Below are 11,938 nucleotides of genomic sequence, written 5' to 3'. Positions count from 1 at the left end.
AGATTATCTGCTAGCTTTCTTGGGGTCAGCATTGCTTCTGTACAGATTCTTAGCCTAGCATGTAAACAGAGGGAATCTTGCTGCGTCTCTCCCTGGGCCCAGAGAGTGTAAGCTCCCCAGTGAACTTGGATACCAAACAGTCCGTTATTGTCATTTTAAAAATTGTGAGGCTGGTGAGATGGCTCAGCAGGTAAGAGCACTGACTGCTCTTCCAGAGTTCAAATCCCAGCAACCACATGGTGGCTCACAACCACCCATAAGAGATCTGATGCCCTCTTCTGGCATGTCTGAAGACAGCTACAGTGTACTTATGTAAAATAATAAATAAATCTTTGGGCCAGAGCAAGTAAGGACTGAGTGAGTGGAGTTAACCGGAGCATGCAGGGCTGACTAGAAAGAGTAGAGTTGAGCAGAGCAAGCAGAGGTCCTAAAATTCAATTCCCAACAATCACATGAAGGCTCACAACCATCTGTACAGCTACAGTGTACTCATATACATAAAATAAATAAATAAATATTTTTAAAAAATGTATATAAGTCTGCATTTGTTTCTGGACACAATGTTTATGCCTAATGCCCCAGGAGGCCAGAAGAGGGGGTCAGGACACCCATAAGTGGAGCCACTGCTAGCTTAACTGAACCTGGAACCTCTGTAGGAGCAGTAAGAGCTCTTAGCTGCTGAGTCCTCTCTCTAGACCCTGCCACCTTTTGTACATTTGGACTAAACTATTTTTAAAATATTATTTCTTTAATATATATGAGTACACTGTAGCTGTCTTCAGACACACACCAGAAGAGAGCATCAGATCCCATTACAGATAGTGTGAGCCACCTTGTGGTTGCTGGGAATTGAACTCAGAACTTCTGGAAGAACAGTCAGTGCTCTGAACCACTGAGCCATTTCTCCAGTCCCTGGACTAAATTATTTTAATTCACTAATTTGTTCAATATTTACTTCTCATAAAACAGGGCCCGTGTCTAGTTGTGTTTTATGTTTGTTTGTTTGTTTATATGTGGAGGGTTTGAGGAAGGCTCTCACAGTAGGTTGGAACTCAGTACATAGACCAGGCTGGCCTACAGCTTGCTGCTGCCTTCAGAGCACAGGGATGCAGGTGTGTGGCACCACAGCAGCTGCCTTGTCTGCTTGTCTGCTTTATATACCCTGGCTACAGATCATTTGAGAAGAAAAGCGATTCCTTAGAGAGAACGTGTTGAGCATGTGGCGTGAGGCAGAGGGTCCCTTAGGAGCAGGGGTCACAAAGACAAATCCCCTCTGCAGGGCTTATCAGCTCTCAAGCCCGCTAGCCATGCCTACTCGTACATCTTAAGCTCTCTGCTCAGTCCCTCCAGTCAGCCCCGAAGGGTTTGCTCAAGGGGTTTTTGTTTGTTTGTTTTTTCGAGACAGGGTTTCTCTGTGTAGCCCTGGCCATCCTGGAACTCACTCTGTAGACCAGGCTGGCCTCGAACTCAGAAATCCACCTGCCTCTGCCTCCCAAGTGCTGGGATCAAAGGCATGCGCCACCACCGCCCGGCTTGCTGAAGTTTTTGAACTGTCAGAACCTGTATTAATTGTGCAGTGTAGGGTAAGATGTGGAGCCTGGGAACATGCCTCCGGCCCCACGGTCCCTGGAAAATAGCAACAGCCTGTAGAAGCCGTTAAAAAAAAAAAAAAAATGCAAGCTGAGTCAACTGAGAAAGGTTGTCAAGGTTCAGACAGCTGGCGATGTGACAGCAAACATGGCCAGTGTCATATGAATGGTATTCTGGGACTTCAAAACATTCTTCAAAAATCCCAGATGCTACTTAAGGAAGAAGGTCTCAGAATTATAGTTTGGACATTAGATAGAGACATAGGGAAGTCTGGGAAATGCTGAACACTGTAGTTCCCATGAAGGCAAATGAAGATACAGGCATAGGCACAGGAGGCTTGGGAGGCTCATGGGCACCTGAGAGGGTGCCTGACACTGTGGCGCCCTGTTCCGGACTCCTGTACATGGGAAGGCAGCTTCCTAGGGACCTCCTCACTGAAGTCAGAGCCATGGTGCTGCGAAATTTCTTGCTGTCTTAGGCGGTATATAGCCACCATCAGATGACAGAGTGGCATAGTCACATCATAAAGTGGTACCTTACAAAGATTACTCTCACTAAACAAAGTCCAGAGACCAGAGAGAAGCTTGGAGCTGTCAAAGCAGCAGATTGGCCAACTTTAAATTTATACCAACTACCCACTGTCTGGCTAACATGAGTTAAAAACAGTGAATGAATACTCAGGAAAAACAAATCAGGCTGGGGATGGGGCTCATTTGGTAGAGTGATTCTTAGCAGGCAAAAAAGCCCTCAGAAACCAGAGATGTGCAAGCAGGAACCGTGAACTCAAAGTCATCTGCAGCTCTATACTGAGCTTGAGGCCAGCATGGAAGACGGGAACTCCTATCTCCAAACAAAAATAACAACAAAGAAAACAAAACTCAGCAACAGCATGGAAATGATGACTCTGTGCTGAAAGATGCTTGCTGTTAAGATTGACCTAGCAATGTAAGGAGACAATTGCTGTCTCCACACCCAAATCTCAGCTAATGCTTATAAACAACACACAATAAATAAATGTAATTAGCCAGGTGGTATCCCAGCACTTGGGAGGCAGAGGCAGGCAGATTTCTGAGTTCCAGGCCAGCCTGGTCTACAGAATGAGTTCCAGGACAGCCAGGGCTACACAGAGAAACTGTCTTGAAACACCAAAATAAATAAATAATGAATAAATAAATAGATGAATAAATAAATAGATGAATAAATAAATAAATAAATGTAATTTTAAAACTTTAAATCAGGGCTGGGAGCACAGTCCCATACTACAGTACTTGCCTGGGTTGTATAAGGTCCTAGGTTCAATCCCAGCACTGTAAAACAAGAAATAAGAGTAAGACAAAATTCAGTGTGGCCCGAAAGAGGAAGAGTAAACAAACTGGATGAGTTCTGAGGTGACAGGGCTTGAAGAACCCGGAAGTGGTATCTGTGGGAGGAAATTGTGGTTAGACGGGGAATCCCTCAGCCTCCCTCCCTTTTTCTTTATTCTCAGGCCTCAATGCTCTGATTCACAGGCCTGTGGGCATTGTTCGAAACCATACTCAACCAGCTTTGACCCCTGTTTTCAAAACAGGTTTGCAGATCCTAAAAGCTGGTTGGAGGCTTCTTAAGGAAAAAGATATCCTATATTCTCTTACCCAATTAATCACCACTAAATATTACAAACTAATATAGCTGGGTGTGTTGGCTCAAACCTATAATCCTAACACTTGAGATGTGTGAGTTCCAGGCCAGTCTGGGATATAGAGTGAGCCTCTCTCTCAAAATAAACAAACAAAATCTTGTACTCGGGAGGCAGAGGCAGGTAGGTAGATCTCTGGTTGTTTGAGGCAATCCTGGACTACAAGAATGAGTTCCAAGCCAGGGCTAAACAGAGAAACCCTGCCATAAAAACAAAAAAACAATCCAGGTTTCCCGTGGCGCACGCCTTTAATCCCAGCACTCGGGAGGCAGAGGCAGGCGGATTTCTGAGTTCGAGGTCAGCCTGGTCTACAAAGTGAGTTCCAGGACAGCCAAGGCTACACAGAGAAACCCTGCCTCGAAAAACCAAAAAAAAACAAAAAACAAAACAAAAAAAAAAAAAAAACCTTGTAGTCATCCCATGGATGTTTATTATAATTGCCTACTATGTTCTAGCCATGGCCCACATATTAAATATGAATAATATTTTGGTGCAGTGAGTCACAAGAGTCTCAGTACTAGAGAGGTCAAGGCACTTGGGGGAAGGGGTGTTACTGCAAGTGAGGCCCTGGGGTCTGCAAAATAGTGCCTTGACTAAAAACAATACGAGGCTGGAGAACTGACTTAAGGGTTAATTGGGATTGCTGCTCTTAAGAAAGCCCTGAATGTGGTGCCCAGCAACCATGTCAGGATGCTCACAGCTATCTGTAACCCCACTTCCAGGGGATCCATACCCTCTTTGACCTACCCAGGCACCTGCCTGCATGTGCACACATTCACACATTATACATACATTTTTAAAAAAAGTTTTCAAAGAGTATACTCTCAGGTGGGCGGTGGTGGCGCACGCCTTTAATCCCAGCACTTGGGAGGCAGAGGCAGGTGGATTTCTGAGTTCGAAGCCAGCCTGATCTACAGAGTGAGTTCCAGGACAGCCAGAGCTACACAGAGAAACCCTGTCTCGAGAAAAAAGAAAAAAAAAAAAAAAAAAAAGAGTGTACTCTCCTCTTGTTCTGCCCATCCCCTACAAAAATAGGTTAAAATTTAATAAAATTTTTATCTTTGTGTGTGTATTTTTATCTTTGTGTGTGTGTGTGTGTGTTATTCAAGTGCTCATGGAGGCCAAAAGGGTGTCAGACTCCCTGAAGCTGAAGTTCAGGTAGTTTTAAGCAGCCCAGTGTGAGTGCTAGGAATTGAATCCGGTCCTCTGGAAGAGTGCTGGAGTTTTGCACACTTTGAAAAGTCCCTGTGACCATTATGTGGTAAATGAGTTCAAGAGGCCACACTGCCAGCTCCTTGCTGGCAGGTCCAGGCGAGAGGAGACAGGTCCTGGTCCCACTGGGGTATCTCCGGGTCTGAGCAGGATGGCCCAAAACAAGCCGGGAGTCTTGCCGAAGCAGAAACTCAACTTTATGGCATCAGCCTCTTGCTTATATAAGTTCAGAACATAGGGAGGGGGATTTTTGGTGGGGTGAGATGATGTAGGAGGTGGGGAAGGGAGACAGAGGGTATGGAGTGACTGACAGGGCCAATGGCAAAGCTCTACATCAGCAACAGTGGGACAGAAGCAGGGCCAAACAGGGCTTTCTGAGTCACCCCTATACAGAAGTGACCGAGACAGGTCTCAAAACTTGAGCCAGGCTCGGGTTTGTCCTCAAGGTTCAAACCAGGGCCAAAATGGGGCCCAACACCACATAAAGTGGGAAAACAGTATCAGAATTAATAACTAAGAAAAGTGTCGTGAGCTTTAGTGAAGATGGAGATAGGAAGAACTAGACCCTCTCCCCAACTTTGACTTACAGTTTTAACTGCTAGTGCCCTAGAAGGTATTTGGAGAAAAAAGAGATTATTAAAATAAAGTTAGGCCGAGCAGAGTGGCACGCGCCTTTAATCCCAGCACTCGGGAGGCAGAGGCAAGCAGATTTCTGAGTTTGAAGCCAGCCTGGTCTACAAAGTGAATTCCAGGACAGCCAAGGCTATACAGAGAAACCCTGTCTCGAAAAACAATAAATAAATAAATAAATAAATAAATAAATAAATAAATAAAATAAAGTTAGATCTTATGGCTTTCACAATATGTGTCACAATGTGTGTTACATATACACATACAGAGACACACAGACATACCACACACATCCATGCACACCGTAATATATTTTTTAAAATAGAATATAGACTAAAAGAGAAGAATGTGCAGAAACCAGGAATAAAATACAAGGATTAAACCTCACAAGAAACCAGTCTCATAAAGGCCTTGACCTCGGACTTCAGGCCTCTAGGACTGTGGGGAAAGTTTTTGTTCTTCAATTCCCCAAGTCTGCATAGTTTGTTGAGAGCCTTCCAAAATAACATATGGAGGAAAGTGGGTGTGTGTCAGATGCACCCTTGAACCCAGAAGCAGTGTGATTTGCTGGTGGAGTTCAAGGAGATTTGTGTGCTGCTGATTTAGACCAATTGGAAATCAGTGTGGCAACAACAGTGAACAAAGGCTTTGAGATCAAGTGGGACTGCAGTTAATGGGACAGGATACTGTGTGTGTGTGGGGGGGGAGCCTTGGGAACTGTACACGTGTGCACATGATGTCCCCACTGTTAACTTCTTCACAGCTGATGTTACTGGGAGGTATGCAGTAGGAGCTACCACAGTTTTCAGTGGGCGAGCAAGGATGAACACACCCTTTGAGAGAACTGGGGTGGAATGGTAAAAGATTGATGGGAATAGGAAAGATGAGATGGAGACTGGGAGAGCAGCCAGAAACTGACTGGGAAAACTGAGGTGTAAGTTGAGAAGGGGCTGGTGTCCCTGAGAAGATCGGCAGGAACCTCAGTAGCACACACAGCAATAGGCACATCCCATCTACCATTTCCTATGTAGACAGCAATCCTACCTAAACCATCTTGCCTCTTAAAGCAAGATGGTTTAGGTCAGGATTGGTGCCAGAGATGCTTTTGTATAGAAACTGAACAAATGTTTCTATAATAGAAAAGTAATCTGACCTCCACCTCATGATAATCCTCCTGCCTCTGCTTCCTGGATGCTGTGATTGCAGACATGTACCACCACATCCAGCTAGGGAAGGGATTGTGTTTTTTTCTTTCTAGTGAAGTACCTTAGAACCAGCAATTCTTCTTCATCACTGAAGAGCTCTATGATCTGAGCAAGTCACACACAGCAGTATATGCAAGAAGCCTCTGTGACAAAGGGATTGTTCCATATGAGCCCTACACAATGCCTCAGTGGCAGCCACATGCATGAAGTTCCAAGCGCCTAGAGCAGCTGTCCTATCAAACAACACAGAACAACTTCCTGGGACTTAAGGTTCTTCCTCCGAGCTTGCTTGCCTTTTAGTTACAAAGCACTGCCATTCCAATTCACAGCAAATGCATGGGCTTCACAGAAGAAAGCAAGCTCTGACCTCCCCCAAAAAACAGATTACTGAAGAATGTGATGTTATAGTTTGTGCAGATAGAGAAGCAGACATGGAGTAATCAGTATAAATAATGGTGTGTACTGTGTGCCATTAGTTGAAGAGGACTCAGAGAACTGTAGCAAGATGACAAGGGTTGAGGAGTGGCCGGAGTCAAGGTTATGTAACTGCTATTAAGAGAAAAAGACAGCTGAACTTTACTATGGTGTTCTAGCACGTGAGAAAAGATAGATGAGTTTTACCACGCTGTTCTAGCACGAGAGGTGACTCAATAGTATCAGCCATTCATTAGTGATCCAACAGAACCCGAGGCATTACAAGGGCATTTCCAGAGTTTGGCATTTTAAAAATTTCAAAAGACACACTTTTGATTTTGATTTAAAAGATTTAAAAGATTCATTTTTTAAAATTTATTTATTTTAAGTAAGTACACTGTAGCTGTCTTCAGACACCCCAGAAGAGGTTATCAGATCTCATTACGGATGGTTGTAAGCCACCATGTGGTTGCTGGGATTTGAACTTAGGACCTCTGAAAGAGCAGTCAGTGCTCTTAACCTCTGAGCCATCTCTCCAGCCCCAAAAGATTTATTTTTTAGTCAGGCAGTGGTGACACACACCTTTAGTAGCAATACTCCAGAGGCAGAGGTAGCAGATCTCTGAATTTGAAGCCAGTCTAGTTTACACACCAAGTGCTAGGACAGACATCCAGGCTACACAGAGAAACTCTGTCTCAAGTAATAATAATAAAATAATAATTATAACAACACATTTTTATTTTAGTGTGTATGCATGCATGCATGTGTTTTTGTGTGTGCATGCCTGTGCATCTTTGTGAAGATGAATCTGCAAACAGATTACTTGGAGCTGAAGCTCTATGAGTGCTGGTGTCTGGGCTCTGGTTCTCTGCAAGCATAGCAAGTACAATAAGCTATGGAGCCATCTCCTCAGCCCTGCCTGAAATACAGTTTTTAATTCATTTTTATTTGTTAAAAACAAGTAAATTTTCCTTTGTGTGCTTGGGTGTCTTATCTACAGGTACTGTATGCCAAGTGCTTGTCTGGGACTTGCAAAGTCCAGGGAAGGTGCCATACCCTGTATAACTGGAGTCACAGACGGTGGTATACCATCATGTAGATGCTGGGAATGGAACTTAGGTCCTCTGGAAGAACAGTAAGTATTCTTAGCTGCTGAGCCATCTCTTCAGCCCTAATTAAATATCTCTAAAGACATTTCTGAACCATAGGTTATGTTAAAGACATGCCTATGTCAAACCACACCCATATTATACCTATTAAAACTGCAACTAGCTGGGCATAGTGCCATACATCTTTAGTCCCACCACTTTGGAGGCAGAGGTGGGCTTGTATCTGAGTTCAAGGCCAACCTGGTCTACATAGTGAGTTTCAGGACAACTATGGCTACGTAGAGAGGCATACATACAGGCAAGACTCATACACATAAAGATAAATAAATCTATTTTAACCCAAGGGTTTTGCTCTCTTTGTTTGTTTGTTTGTTTGTTTGTTTGTTTGTTTGTTTTGAGGCAGGGTTTCTCTGTATAGCACTGGCTGTCCTGGAACTCACTTTGTAGACCAGGCTGGCCTCAAACTCAGAAATCTGCCTGCCTCTGCCTCCCGAGTGCTGGGATTAAAGGCGTGAGCCACCATGCTCGGTTGGGTTTTGCTCTCTTAACTTGGTTTGCTGACACAGATCTGTGTGACTGGCTAACCTGTAGTCTTGCTCTTCTGTATGTTGATGTCCAACCTGTTAAAAAAAAAAGGCCCACTCCTTTCAAACCTGTCTGTTGTTTAGCATTATAACAACTATAGATGCATGCAGGCCGCCTCTGTAAAATAGTTATATATGGGAGCTGAGGTAGGAAAGAGAATTGCTTGCGGCAAGTTCAAAGTCAGCTTGGGCTAGAGAGAGAGACCTTTTCTCAGAAAACAAAAGCAAAAAGTTATATATGCTGTAGTATAATTTTCCACTAGAATTCTTGTTTGCTCTGTATTGAGACAGGGTTCTGATTTGTGATCCAGGTCTTGAGCTCAGTCTATATAGCTCAGGCTTGCCTCAACTCCTGGCAGGCATATACCACCATTCACATCTGCAAAGTGGGTTTTATTATGGTAATCCCTTTATATGCTAACACCGGAAAAATAATACACTATAAAATATTCTACATTGTTTTGTTCTTAGAATTAAAAAAAATCACTGGTATAAATTTTATGCATCAAAGTAAATACTTTGAATGTATAACTGCATCACCTCATCATTTATCTCAGAAATGTTTATATCTAGTACATAATATATAGTTAGTTGCTAGGTGTGGTGGTGTACGCCTTTAATCCCAGCACTCGGGAGGCAGAGGCAGGTAGATTTCTGAGTTCGAGGCCAGCTTGGTCTACAAAGTGAGTTCCAGGACAGCAAGGGCTACACAGAGAAACCCTGTCTCGAAAAACCAAAAATAAATAAATAAATAAATAAATAAATAAATAAATTGTGTGTGTGTGTGTGTGTGTGTGTGTGTGTGTATAGTTGATTGTTGGAAATACTTAGTTGATAACCTTCCAATTCATTTAAGGTCAGTTTTTGGCTTTGTCTGTGATGCTAGGAATCAAAGCCAAGGCCTTATGTATGGTGGGCAAGTATGCTACCACTGAGCTGCATCTCCAGCCTAATTTTTTGTTGTTGTTGTTGTTTTTATTTAAAAACTTCTTTTCAAGTTAGATTCTTCCATACGTATGGGGTCACATCAGCAACCTCAGCACTGAGCAGGCTGAGGGAAGATCTTATGCTTGAGGGCTGTCTATATTACAGGACCTTTTCTGAAAATTTGTGACCCTCAGTCCTCCTGCCTGAGCTCCTCAAGTAAGTAGCTGAGTGGTAAGCATGAGGCAGCGTGCCTGGTCTACTTGTAGATTTAAACATTTTCATCATCAGTTGATGGACAGCAAGGATAGTTCTGGTTTCTTGCTACTGTGAATGTAGCTGCAATAAAAACAGATGCCCACGCATCTCTGTACAACAATATGGAGTCCTTCAAAGCATGAGACCAGGAGGCATAGGGCTGGGTCAGATGGCAGTTCTCTCTTCTGGGCTGTGAGAAATCTCTACTGGTCCATCATGGCTGCCCTAGTTTATACTCCCAAAGCACTGACTAGGGTCCTCTTCTCACCACACCTGCAGTAACTATCACAGTATTAATTGTTTCTTTTACTTTTATTACTTCAAAAAATTTGAAGATTAGGAGGGAGGGAGATCAATATTAGAGCACTTGGCCTGCCTGTGTTTGAATCCCAGCACTGAAAAAAATAATAAAAACTTGGGCAAAATTCTCCAACACTTAGTATGATATGTTGCAGGCATAAGGCCTGGAAGCTTCAAACAGTCTCAAGAATACAGTAGATAGCAAGACATTTGAGATTCAAGCCTGAAACTTTACCATGGGCTCAGGGATCCTCATATTCTGTCTGTCTGTCTGTTTGTCTTGCCTCTCTCTCTCTCTCTCTCTCTCTCTCTCTCTCTCTCATATTCTCTGTCTCCCTCCCTCCCTCTCTCCCTTGTTCCTACTTTTACATTTATTGAGCATCTACAGCAAGGAGTAGAGCAGAAAGTAGAAATGGGCTGTCTTAGTCAGGATTTCTATTCCTGAGCAAACATCATGACCAAGAAGCAAGTTGGGGAGGAAAGGGTTTATTCAGCTTACACTTCCACACTGCTGTTCTTCACTTAAGGAAGTCAGGACTGGAACTCAAGCAGGTCAGGAAGCAGGAGTTGATGCAGAGGCCATGGAGGGATGTTTCTTATGGCTTGGTTCCCCTGGCTTGCTCAGCTTGCTTTCTTATAGAACCCAAGACTACCAGCCCAGAGATGGTACCACCTACAAGGGCCCCATAATTGAAAAAATGCCTTACAGCTGGATCTCATGGAGGCATTTCCTCAAGGGAGGTTCCTTTCTCTGTGATAACTCCAGCTTGTGTTAAGTTGACACAAAACCAGCCAGTACATGGGCTTTTGGAGTTGACTGGCAGATTTTCAGAGCTTCAACAGAAAATTAACCCACATTAGGAAGTGTTGAAGGTTAGTGAAGGAGGTGATTAAGGAAACACCCAGTTCTCTGCTTGAACAAATGGATGAATTGTGCTAGCCTTAACATGGTGAGCAGAGGGATGTGGGTGGTGGGAAGGTGTGCTGCTGGAGCTCTAGGGGGATTGGGAGTAAAAAGCTCAGCTGGCAGGGGAACAAGCAAAGGTGAGGAGCGTAAACCTAGCATCTCTAGGCTAGCTTTCCCAGCACCAGTTGTGGCATGGCAGACCCTGGCTGCAGGAGGTTCTGCAGGTTCAAGGGAGACGGACAAAGGGCAGCCTTGTGTCTCAGTGCAGATGCTCATGAAGCCATTTTTAGAGGGGAAAAAAAGTAAAGAATAAGTGTAATAAGGGTGTGAGAAGTAGCTACCTACAGATACCAGGAAATATGGTTAGACATCATAGATGTGGGGGCACCAATCCCCCTAATTGTGGGTATCCTTTCATTTGCCCCACGATCTGGGGTATCAGCATTCTTCTCCTCTTCCTCCTCTTCCTTCTTGGTGTATTTAGGCATGCCATCACACTAAGAGAGCATTACCAAACCAAATAGTTACTTTTTTTTTTTTTTTTAGACAGGGTTTCTCTGTGTAGCCCCGGCTGTCCTGGAACTCACTCTGTAGACCAGGCTGGCCTTGAACTCAGAGATCAGCCAGCCTCTGCCTCCCTCCCTAGTGCTGAGATTAAGAAGTGGTGCACCACTGCCTGGCTACCTTTTTTTTTTTTTTATTAAATCCAGAATATCCCTATGTAACCCAGATCTCCTGGAATTCATTTCTCAGGCTGGCCTCTACTTGGCCATCCTTCTGAGTTAATCTCCCATGTGAGGATTACAGACAGGCACCACCATTCTTTTTTTTTTTTTTTTTTTTTTTATATTTCAGGTTCATATACTTTTGAAGATAAGTCATTTATCTTCAATGTAAATAGTAAACAACAAACTTTCTTGAGGAGAGGGAGTTATTTGACTTAGACCACGGGTTCTCAATCTATGGGTTGCAGCCCCTTTGGGGACCGAATGACCCTTTCATAGGGGTTGCACATCAGACATTCTGCATATTGCACATTTACATTACAATCATGATAGCAGTAACATTACAGGTATGAAGTTGCAAGGAAATGATTTTATGGTTGGGAATTACCACACATGAGGAACTGT

Source organism: Mus caroli, unplaced genomic scaffold, assembly GCF_978045245.1.
Source record: "Mus caroli unplaced genomic scaffold, Mus_caroli_1 scaffold_11, whole genome shotgun sequence".
NCBI lineage: Eukaryota > Metazoa > Chordata > Mammalia > Rodentia > Muridae > Mus > Mus caroli.
This window is presented reverse-complemented; position numbering follows the sequence as displayed.